Below are 12,656 nucleotides of genomic sequence, written 5' to 3'. Positions count from 1 at the left end.
ACTGTCATATTCCATATGCATAAACATAGATGGGTGCATGCACCTTTACCAAGACATTTACATCACTCTCTATTCTCATAAGGGAACAGAACACAGCTGGCTCAAGAGGATGTTTCATTTTTCCTCCAGCCAGCGCACACAAATCAACTGAGCGTGTGTGTGTGTGTGTGATCACCACTTCAACATGTGCCTGTGTGTGCCTGCCTATAAGGCTGTGTCACCTTCGTGTACCTATCCAGGATATCAGGCTAACAATGTTATGCGAAACACTTCAGTACATTTCAACACAGAAGATCCAATGACACGAGAGCTAATGACGCACTAAAGCGCAGGGCCCCTTCCTGTTTATGCCGCCACTCGCCCACTGGAGGATCAAACAAGATCTGGTCCTCAGAGCGGGCGTGCCCTCTTAAAAAGGGACAGTCTGTGGCTCCTCCAGGCAGCCCAATACCAGTATTTCTTTCAAGTATATTACAAAATGTAGTGTCATAAAACAGAGAACTTTATAATTCAAAGGACAACTAATGGTTTATGAAGGTGTAAGCAAATCTGAGTGTATAGTGGAAGTGCATTAGTGTCTGTATTTCTTCTGCCTGTGTGTGTGTGTGTGTGTGTGTAGATGTGTGTTCTGTGTGTAGATGTGTGTTCTGTGCAGCCGTGGGTTTACACAGGAATCTGTGTGTGCTCCACCTTTGATTGTAGAACTGTGAATATGTCAGTATTAAGCACGGTGTGTGTTTGTGTATGTGTTTGTGTGTGTGTGAAGCAAAAAGCCAGCAAAAACAGCCTAAATGTCACTGTATTTCCAGAGGGCTTGTTAGCATCTTGTTTACAGAAGGCTAAATTAAATTACTTGAATGATCTACCGTGGTGTGTTTGAAACTGTGTGTATATCTGCATATTCATAGGGTTTCAATTGGTTTTCACACTGACAGTGACAAAGTAAGTCAAAGGCTCTAGTAGGGAAAGGTAGACCAGGGATAACGCAGCTCATACCACACAATAGCAAAATCATGTGTCACTGTGAAAAATACACAAAAATACATTTAGTTAAGAGCAGCAGTGAAAAAATAACAACAATTAGGTACATTTCCTAGTATCTCTACACTCAAATGGAATCAGTTAATAACACTATGCCGTGATCAATTATGTTTAGAATGGAGACTTTTTGTATTGTGCAGTGATGAAAAGAATACAAGCATTACTCCATTACAGTGTTATTTTCTGCATACTAGTTAATATCTTTGTATCTATCTCATAGGCCTCACACTACATTTTACATATAAAGCCTTTAGCCAGCACACTCAGTCACTATTAATAAACTCTGCATCACCAACATTGTTATACTTTAAGGGTCAAAGCCGTAGTGCCCAGAGATCACTTCTCACTGGTACTTGCAGATGCGAGTGACAACATATCAACTATAAAACTGGCCAGTATCAGCAGACTGCAGTAATTCAGCTGTCAGTAATGTGTCTCCCCACATATTAATATGGGATGAAATTTCCATGACAGCTCGGTGCTGCGGTATGTGATCATCAGCTAGCCACCAGTGTGGACATGTCAGATGACAGCATCACCCAGCGCTGCTGCCCGTTGTGGTATCGTCTGCATTTAATGGCCCTGAGCAAACTACGCTTCACGCTGCATGTCATTTTTCCTCCTGGAGGGGAAAATGCACATTTCCATAGCTCCTGACCAGTGCGATCAGCAAGACAAGCAGGCCAACAGGAGCAGTATGTCCCTTTCACACATGCACTGCAACCCTGAACTTATCTAGACAGTACCTGGAGGAGCTGTATGTCAGAACACAAACGTCTGAATTAGCTGGATCGAACATTAAGCAGACTATACCCTGCCAGTCCCTAGTCTGGGCAATGTCCAGTTGAGCACATGTTTGATTATGTTTGATGACCGGAAGAATACAGACATCTGAGGGTGATTACTTTTTGCGTCAGGCCCCAACCCTCGCCCAAAGAACGTTTTTTTTCTGTAGTTCATATGAGAAAATGCCAAGTGCCAACTGCCAGCTGCGTGTGTGTCTATTTGTGTTTATATGAAACAGTGGAGAGGAGGCAGGGGTTTATGGATCAGGGCAGCCACAGATGAATACTACCGAGTAGATGTCATCATGCTATGACCTCTCTACGACACACGCACATAAGCTAACATACATCGTGTGGTGGATGTGTGTGAGATTAAGTTGCCTGACGATGCCCAAAGGTCATTGTACAAATACCAAAGCTGCGAGAATAAGAATATGCATCAGCCACACGTACACACACACACACTGCGCTGTATATATATACTGTATGTAAACACATAAATCCATTTGACATCTGGAAGCATGCAAAATAAAGTGTAAAAACAACAGCTGGATTTGGCTTATAAATATACATGCACATCCTGCTTAGTAACAGGGTTTATGACCAGAATGACCTTGTGTGCATTAACATTAGTCTTTAATGAAGAAGGCAAGAGACGCATATAGTTTGAAATAAATAAAGTGAAAATGGAGGGAAAGTAAGAGAGAACAAGGTTGTGATACTCATCGTGTCCGCTGCTTCTGCACTTCATTTTCCCCTCTTTCCCATACAGACACACTCTCAGGCACACACTATCGAGATACAAATATCAAGCATATTCCTGCCTCTCGTCTCTTGCCTGCTCGCCAGGAGTCATAAAACTCACATTTAAAAATGCATGGGCTCCATAAGCTGCCAAGCCTATCTATTAACTGTGTTATAGTGTAGCTGGCTATAGCTGCTGACGGCAGCCAGGGAATGCTGCTTTCCATTAGGGGAGGGAAGGAGAGAGGAGGAGGAGGAAAGGGGATGAGGGATGAGGAATGAGGGGGAAGACAGAATTTACTCATTTTTCTTTTTCCCATGGCACTGCAATCTGATGCCTGCAAGTTTGGGCATGTGGAAGAGGGGGAGGCAGTGACTTCAATATGTAAGCCTGCATAAGTATAAATATAAAAAATTAAAAAAATTAACTGTATCAAGGAAAGTGTGTGTGTGGTGTGTGTGCTGTGTTGTGTGTGTGTGGTGTGTGTGTGTGTGTGTGTTGTGTGTGTGTGTGAGTCTGTGGCTGAGGCAAAAAGTAATTGATTCGAGTGTTTCTGGGAGATTTTCACCGATGTCCTTAGGCGCTCACCAGATGACTATTGATTGGTTAATGATTTGATGGCATCCGGCCGACAGGGTGAAGTCAACAACTCATCACTCTTCATATGGACCCATGCGCACCTCCGCCCCTCCCCCACCTCTGCCAGTCTTGCTTATCATGATCCTTTACAACATTTAAATACTTAGTGCTGGTAATTTGGGAATCGGCTACATTTCTAAAAGATAAACCTCTGCACATAATTTGTTCTCCTCAGTATCTATAAATGACTAATGATTATCTACTTTTAAGAAATGATACATTTAGACACAGAGAGGATTTTTTCTTCTCGAATGCTGGGTGCATCTCTGCTCTCCGCTACCATTTCCAATTGCAATGTAGTTGTTTTTCCCAGTCTTTTCCAATAAAGCTGCACGCCACTGGGACTGTCGTAGCAACTAAAAATAAAATGCGACTAAAAACAGAAAATGGCTTTATCTGACTGTTTTCATTTAACTGTGCAACCCTCCTCACCTAAGCGTCCTTGAGCAAGACACTAAACATCAACCTGCACTTGGTACGAGCATCTGCTTAATGTCTTTGAATTAAAATGTAAATGAGGTTTCGATGGTTTGGGTGATCTTCAACATGCCAGCGTGCATTTCTGCCTGATGGTGTTTTTTTTCCTCTGCTCAGCCCCACCTCTCTGTGCACGTGTAAGTCAAACACAGACTATGAAAATTAATGAGATAGCACCTAAAGCAGTGGTGACACTTAGGAACAAGGCTCCTGTCCCTTTAATGGACCATATAGACAATGTCTGTGGTATTTCAATTAACAGACAATGGGACGACATGAAATAATGACATATAGGAAGAGTTGAGTGACGCGTGAGAATGAGCCTGTAACGGTAGCACCTATCCCTTTAATGGACCATCGTGGTTGAGCGTAGACAATAGGAGTTAATAGGAAATGTAAAATTATGATGTAGGCCCTGTCTAAAGGGGTGAGTGACACCTGGGAGTGAAGCTGTTACATCTTAATGCACTGCTGCCACCGGGATGAATCAGCTCCGCATAAAGGGGGTGGAAACCATCTGAAGGCCGCTAATAGCAGCCGCTGTCAGTCCCACATTAACCTTGAGAACAGCCAGGGGACTGTGTTAGCCCTGCTGACCCCTCTTTTTCACACACACACACACACACACAATTTCTGTTATGTCCACATGTATGACTGAAGGGTGACGCCACTTGTGTGCACACACACGCAGGTCTATCTCTTTTCCTGTGTCTTATGAGCACCATCAGTAGGATTAAATCAGTCCATCACAGGCTGCTGTAACACCATATTGGCTGTCTGCGCTGAAGTGAAATCACCTAAACCTTTCCTGTTGCCCCCAGGGTTAGGGTCCATGTAGACCAATAAAAGCACTCCCTAAGCTAATCTTGTGTACACAGATGTGCACATATGCCCTCATCAGCTCAGGATGGAACAAAACAAAGCTAATCCTAAAACAAATCTGAATTGCACCATGTTCACTGTCATTGAAAACAGAAACATACATACTACCTACTTTTCTATTTAATTTTCCAAAGATATACCAATGTATCAAGCGACCCGATACAGCATCCTGCCAATCATATCTATAGTAAATACGTACAACAAATTCATTTCTTGTACTACAAACTGCAAAAGTGCCAAACAAATGTATTCCATATCAACCTTGGCATTTTGGAAACACACAGAGCAAGAAGCATAACTTTAGTGAAAGACTGACTGACAACGGGGATCGTGTGTTGAGGCATGACTAGGCAGGCAGATGCCCATGTGTTTTCAGTCAACTTTCCCTGGCAGGAGGAAAGACGTGGAAGATAAAGTGAGAGAGGATTAGAGAAAGAGACAGAGAATGAGCAGAAAAACAAAGAAGCATTTTAAAAATAAAATGGTTGGAATGGCTCCCTGGGAACGAGCGAAAGCATGATCAAACACAGCACTGACCTAATTTTCTGCCACCCATCGCAGAGAAGTGGGGAGAACAGAGATCTAATAAGATCAACACTGGAGAGAACAGACTGAAATTGAAGAGGCCAACATTTGCGGAAACAACTGATGTTGTTTTTCCTCGGAGGACAGCCTCTTTCAAGCAGTCAGGTCTGCATCTCCACTGCACCTGTGTTACCTTCACTAACCCCTATGGTGCATGGCCAGACCTAATTGCCAACCCCTGTCTTCTACTTTCCCATCTGGCCGTCCTCACACACACTGGGTCTATGACAGTGCAAAAAGCTTTTAAAGGGCTAACATTTGTGCTTGAGTGGCCAGAACATTGTGTGCAGCTCTGCCTCTGCTCGTCGCCGCATTCAGTCCACTCACAGTGCTACTGTGCTACTGCGACTGGACTGAAGGGATATTTTTAGAAAGCCGTTGACAATATCGCGTCCCCAAACGGGTGTAATCGTATTATGCTGGAGGTGCTAAAAGCCTTGAGTTGGGAAAGCGCATCACAGGAGGAAACAGGCTGAGACACACAAGCGCCGTTCCCAGTGAGTCTTGAGAGCAAGAAGCTTAGAAGCAGAGTGGGAGGAGAAGATAAAGACAGACATACATAGAAACTCGAGAAAAGAATAGAACCATAAGGGGGGTAGGTTCCTGACAAGCCAAGAGCTGTCAGGGAAGGATGAGATGCAAATGAAGCCACTGGTCTGAAGTATTAGGGTTGTTGTTGGAGGGTGTGACGGTGGCTCAGGTTGGAGGCCCGATCGTTTTGACAGTGTTTGGTATCGGCAGCTCTGAAGGTTCAAGCCGGCCATGGCGATGATAGATGAAAGACTGAACTTTAATCAGAATGGCGCCCGGAGCATTTTCAGGGAGGTAAACAGGTTAATCAGTCAAGCCCTCCTTCCATCCTCCCTCTCATTCTCCCCTACTCTTTCCTCAGCACATGACCACTTCTGACACTGGCACGCCATTCGTCTCTTTCCCATCAGCACCTCGCCCTGCTACTTCCCTCCTCTGCCCCCCCCCCCCCTTTCACATACAAGTAACCGCCCCCAGAGGAACAGACAAATCCCCCTCCCCTGCAGCCCATACCATCAGGCACATCCCACGATCATATGAAGAGGAACATCAAAGCGCTCCGTCAGCCCGTTTAATATCTCACAGCATCAGCCACCATAAAACTATGAGGTGGGAGGAGAGCATTCCGAAAACAGAGGCTATTCATACGCTCTTGGTTTCTCCTGCATTATTGCCCCTCCACTAGCCTGTATCATGGGAGGTAGACAATCAAAGTGATCACACTATATCTTTAAAAAACCTTCAAACAAACTGTGCTGAAATCAAATCCAGTGAGGCAAAGGCAGGAGAGAAAATAGTAGAAAGAGCAGCCAAGCATTATCCATTGTTCCTGGTGTCCCAAGGGCTTATTTATTAAAATGGCCCTGTCTTACTGCCTCTCCAAGACAAGCTAGGCGTATTGGCCTGCATAAACACTTGTGTAATGTACTGAACAGTGCCAAATTACTGCATGCCTGACCACTGGACATTTTAAACAAGCTACAACTGTAAAAAGGAAACCAGGAACTAAGAATTCCCACGAGTTTATGGTCCAAGCCACATTCTGTGTTTCCGTCATCCATCTCATACGTACAAACCTCCCTCTCTCTCTCTCTCCCTCCCCGGGAAAAATAAACAATCAACTCTAACAAACCACTTTGGCCAGCCGAGTGTGAACCTTACAAAGCCTTAACAGCTCCTGTGGAGAGAGGCCACATCCAATCTGGAATTACCCACACCACCACACTGCATTTAGGCAGTTGTCAGGACTCGGGGAGGAAGATTATATTGTGTTGTCCGGGATCCCAACCACAGACTTTGGTGAGCAATCAACAAGGGCTGCCTCTTGCCAAGATAAACTTCACAGGCGGTTGCCACTCATTTACGGGGCTGGGCTACCCGACTCTGCTGCATCGTTACTGTCAAACTGGTTGCTTCGCTAGTTTTTTTCTCTAGCCTTTGCTTGGAGTGCAGATTGAGTTTGGAATAAGTGCTCTTCTTGTTCACACACACAGGATATTGCAAAAGGACACTGGTTGTGCAATATGAGTTTGGAAACACAGTTTACAGGAGGCCTTGAAGGGGAACATTGGAGGGAATGCTTATTTGGGGACTGTGCACACTCTTTATGTTGGGAACTCTCCAAGTGTATTGGTGTTATTACCTCCTCCTACCCACCTCCGCTTTTGTCATAGAGAGAATTCAGGATGTTCGCTTGTTTAATGATGTGAGCATCCGTGCTGTAGTTTGAACTATATACACAAGCACCTCAGAGGGAGAAAAATGCTAATGAAGCTATTAATGATAGATCAGTGCATAACTCAATGTGGCAGCGAGGGAGGAGGAGGACAAGTTCGGCAGCAGCGTCTTTTAAAAAAGAAAATATCACAAGTAGAGAGCTGTGTGGGAGTTAAAAGAAAGGGGGGACAGAAAAAGTGCCGGAAGACAGTCGCTCTCTTGTTGGGGAATGTGAGCTGGATAGCTGGCTAACACACATACACACCCACTGCCACACACGTGTGCGAACAGGAAAATATGTGACTGCATGGATGAGCCAAAATGCACACATTCATGTACACACACACACTCACTATTATACAGTATATGCATACACACATCGTAAGCTGAATTTATACAGGGCCAGAAGTCCCATGGGAATTTACGCAATTACATCCATTCTCAGGGGACAATCGGAATATCAAATGTAAAATACAGTACTGTGGTCTTCTATTATTGCTGGATTAGTGCTGCCAACCCCCTGCGCCACTGGCTGCCTCCTGTTTTTTCCCCGAGGACACTCTTCCCCTCCCTGCATTTTTTCTTTTTTTTCTTCTCTGTTTTTGTCCCTGTTGCTCTTAAGCGAGTGGTACTCGAAGGAGGTTGGAGACTCAGTAAGGACACTTGTTTGCTCATGCATCACTTATGAAACCTCAGTTTCCTGTGTCTCGTACAAACTGTTACACCCACACAGGCAGAAATTTTACATTTATTTTATTTTGACATCTTTGTTGCAGAGCACTTATTGCCTCAGCGCTGCAATACGTTTTTTGTGATACAATGTCGTCTAATCTCAATTTCATGTTTATAAAGTTTGTGTTTCTCTTTGTGGAACTTTGTCTTGATGCTATAGAAGCTATCATTGTTATTCTTTTGTTTATTCAGAGCAAACTGCTGTTGCAGGAAGGAGGTACAATGCATTTTTCTATAACAAACTTAAACTCAAACCTCATAGAGCTAACTAGCAAAATAACTATAACTAAACTGAGATTTGCTTGGTATAACTAGAATACAGAGTTTGCCAGTGGGACAAGGTGCTGGACACTGAAATGCATTCGCCATACCCCGAAAAGTGGCCTGGAAGTCTCTGCGGCCTAATAACGTCTGGCAGACGGAGCCTGTCGGAGTGGCAGGCCAGCTGAAAGTGATTTGGTGGAATGAAGAGAAAAAACAGGGGGGATACACACAGAGAAAGAGAAACAGACAGGAATACAAGAAGGTGGTCATCAGCCTTGTCGTCCCATCTCTCTGCAGATCTGGATGAATTTGTCCTGACAACACAGGAGCGAGTCAGACAGCACCTCCCTACCCATTTACACACCAACACACACACACACACACACACACGTACACATCTCTCCTACAGGCATGGCCAAGAAAGAGGAGGGAGGGAGCAAATGAGGGTGTGAGTAAAAGTAAATAACCTACTAGATGGAGTTAAGTAGGGGCAGAAAGTGGCTTAGAAAAACTATAAAACAGTGAAAGAGAGAAGAAAAAAAAGGGAGAGACAGGAGATGAGCGAAAAATTGATTTTGGTAAAGAGGCAGAGCGAGCGGTGGGCATGAAAAAGGAAGAGAGAGATGGAGAGCCAAGAGAGCATGAACAATGATGAGAAAATGAGGGACAGCCTGAAAGAGAGAAAGTGAAATAGATAAAGAAAAGAAAGAGGGGAGGAAAGAGAGCGGATGTGATGGAGGGAGACAGAGAAATGGACACACCTTGTCGAAAAGATTGAGAGAGCGGAGGAGGAAATGAACAGGAGGACAGAAACAGAGAGAGGAATAGAAAGAATGAATGAAGATAGAGAGAGTGAGGGAAGATGAGAGGATGCCTTATTTTCCTCCATCTCAATTTGCACAAAACTTTCATTACCACCAATTTGGGCCGGGAGCCGTAGGCTGGACCATTAGGCGAGCCCAGCATCAATCAGCCTAATCTCCCTCCCAGGCTGCTAAATTACAGCGCCCAGTTGCTTATTAAAATTTGTCGCCCGTCTCCCAACACTCGGCCCTGCTGGAGATTAGACAGGGGCCCCTAGACAAATCTGTTCCAGAGAAGAAGAAGAAGAAGAAGACAAGGAGGAGGGGTGAGGAGAAAGACGGGAGGAAGGAAGTACAGGGACAGTAGGAGGGGGAAAAAAAAGAGAAATGTGCTTGCTGAGACAGAGCGGATCAGAGTGGAGGACGATCATCTGGTTTGATTTATACACTCCTGTAAATCCTGTATTTGCGCGCGCGTACACACACACACACACACACACTCTCTTACCCTCTCTACACACATCCCATTTACACCCTCCGCCACATGCCCACATTCTCCTGAATGCAGTTTTCTATTCCTGTCAACACCCCCAACACACACACACGCGCACGGTGTAGAGAATGCAGGGTTTGCGACGCCTCCCATTGCACACTCAATCACACCGGCGGCCAGATAAGACGCATGATGAATGGCGTAATTGAAGGCGGCAGCAGGGTAATGCTGCATCGCTCCGGGTTTGGGGGGCAGAGAAGAAAAGTGGCGAGTGGGTGATTAGCCTGTAGGATTTATTGTTATTGCTGTCTTATTAAAAAATACTAAGACTGTCTGCCTCGCCTACTGTAGCACAACTCCAGCAACAGAGCATATAGGACCCTACACCTCTGGAAGGAAGGATTAGCATACCTATATGGAATCAGGGTGGGGGAGTGATTGGAAGGCTGCTCATATCACCGAAATCTGGCTCAGCTAGTCTCCTCTCTGGAAGGATGGGTGACACTTCTCTTTGCTCACTTTCAGCATCAAAAGCAATTGAGAGGACAATGAGAGAAAAAGAGTGTATGGAGTGACGGGGGCTCAGTGGGTAAAGGAGGGAAACGAGGCAATTCTACTTCAGGCTGTTGCGCACTCAGCAGATCAAACACTCCTTTCACGTATCAAAAGCTAGCAAAGGTCCTTGACAGTAGAGAGCCAGACAGTGTACTTATCAGCCACGCTGAGGCCACTCGTTCCTGACAACATGTGCAGAGGGATTTCTCCTTCTGACTGTCCATGTCATCTGACGACCCTGATTCGCTGCGGTCCACTGTTCGTCAAGGCCTAATCTGTCTTAATGGATCCTGACTTGTGGCACATGAAAAGATTATTTCCATTAGTGGGGCTCAGCATGTTGTTAAGACATTCTATAGCACATTTTAAACATACAGGTCTGGTGGAACCAATTATTATCAGGTTGAGATGGGAAATCAATGTTAATTTTGTTTAAGCTCCCCTTTTGACAAAAATGGTAAAATGGTGACCTTTTCTGCCGCATTCACATGGATTCAGGCAGACGGTAGACGGCAATCTGGATATCATATTAGTGGACAAGAGCAGGATAGTAAAGTTATGTGAGGCCAGTGGAGAGTTACGGCAATGGAAGGAAAAAATTAAATCTAACTTTTTGTTGGAATTTACAGCCGGACTTTACGTAGCTTAACATGGACAAGCGTAAGGCTAATAATATGAATTACACCAAATATTGGACAAAAAATAATTGTATATAATGTAATTATAGGCCTTTAAGGTGTTACACCGGTAAAAACTAACTGGTATACAGTGTCTGACTGGTGTAATTGGTGTGTAGCCAGAGAGCAACACATTTCACTTTTATGTTTTGTCTCCTGCATGTACCATGCTGCAAAAATTATGACAATAGTGCTGGAACAATTGTTTGATTAATTGGCTAAATTGATCAAGAACAGTTTTGATAATCGATTCATCCATTTTAAATGTTAAAATTTGCCGATTGATATATTTTTGTAAATCGACTGCCTTTTTGGGTTTTGGACTGGTGGTTGAACAAAACAACTCATTTGAAGACATCACTGTTGTAATTAGGCATTTTCATTCATTTCACTTTCTGACATCAACCATGAAATTGTTAATTGCAGCCCTGAAAACTACTTTTGGATGAATAAGGTTAAGCCTCAAACAACATTGTTATTATGAATAGTAAAACACATAAAATAGTGTTTTGGCTAATTTGTATTGCGGGAAATGAATGGGAGAGAAAACCATAGTGTTTTCAAAAAATAAAATGGGAAAAATTCCACACTTTCCCCTGTTCAACTGATGATTGAAACAAAGCAGAAAACCATTTCCCCCACACACTTAAAAACATTAACACATACAGCAAATGTGAACATGCACACAGGCACCACATATATTATTATTATCATAAAAGATACACAATGCAATGAAATCCCCACACAGAACCTAGAATTCAGTCACCGCAGAGACACAAACACACTATTGCAATATTGCATCTGCCGCACACACCCTTCGAGCCAAATTGTGAAAGTACATAGAGCAACAGTGAGCAGTGCGGTTGTACGGAGCATGTCCACTGTCAACACATACTGACACGGTAACCAGCACAGAGAAAACCACACGTGTGCACACTGAGCCAAATGTGGTCTCAGACAAAGCCCATTCAGTTGCTCTAAAAAAAGAACAAAAAAACATTGCAGTTGATTTGTCTGAAAGTTTAATTAGCATAGCACCTAGAGTATTCAAAGATAGAAGGGTTGGCAGTGGCGAGGAGACGTGAGCCAAAGCGCTCCGGCCAGTTTGGGCTATTTTAAAAATGAGTTTGAATCTTTGATGTGTTGTTGTTGTTGAGTCAGCCGGCTTTGTTTTCATGTATAAAACTCACTGGTGTTGCGCGGCGTGTGTATGATTCATAAAATGAGTTCAGTTCAGGATCTACTGCTGTATATAGAGAGTGTGTCTACCTCTGTCGGTCTCCAGCAGCCCTTTTGTGCTGCTGTTCAGACTGATTGAGTGGTGTGCTGTTCGGCCAACTGGGCTTCCGGCTGGTGGACTGCCCGCATCGATTGCTCGGACGAGCCCTTCTTCTGGCGCACGGACAGGAAAATATATATATATAGAGAGAGAGAGATGAAGAGAGGAGGAGAGTGAAGAAGAACAGTGTAAAAATAGGGAGCAAGGAGAGAAAGATATGGAAGGAAAGAGAGGGTGGAGGCGGAGAAAACAGAAAAAAAAAAGGGAACATTAGCTTAAATGAAAGTTTATTAGCTGTATCAGTCAGTCGGGTGGGGTGGGGATGTTGCCCCAGGCCCTCCATCCTTCCTCTCTATCTTACCCCCCCCCACACACACACACAAACTCCCCACACCCCCTTTCTGCTTGTGTGTGTTTGTAAAGGGAGGGTTGTTTTTTTTTTTGGGGGGGGG

At 44.2% G+C, this 12,656-nt stretch overlaps 1 protein-coding gene across 5 annotated transcripts in view; it reads right to left on the bottom strand.

The window, feature by feature from the left end:
- The window catches only part of raraa (retinoic acid receptor, alpha a), a 123,912-nt gene that overhangs the window by 83,004 nt on the left and 28,252 nt on the right, over positions 1-12,656 (bottom strand). For 2 of the 5 annotated variants that reach the window (XM_035662625.1, XM_035662647.1), the window contains one exon: positions 12,195-12,317. The exons of 2 other annotated variants lie outside the window; for them this stretch is intronic. The gene's annotated coding sequence lies outside the window, so the exon portion shown is untranslated. The remainder of the gene's footprint in view (positions 1-12,194; positions 12,318-12,656) is intronic. One more of the 5 variants, XM_035662633.1, reaches the window with a different exon arrangement.

The sequence above is a fragment of the Morone saxatilis genome, unplaced genomic scaffold (genome assembly GCF_004916995.1).
Source record: "Morone saxatilis isolate NCDOM2014 unplaced genomic scaffold, NCSU_SB_2.0 Contig1, whole genome shotgun sequence".
Classification (NCBI taxonomy): domain Eukaryota; kingdom Metazoa; phylum Chordata; class Actinopteri; family Moronidae; genus Morone; species Morone saxatilis.
Note: the sequence above shows the minus strand (reverse complement) of the source record. Positions and strands in the feature narration are given on the sequence as shown.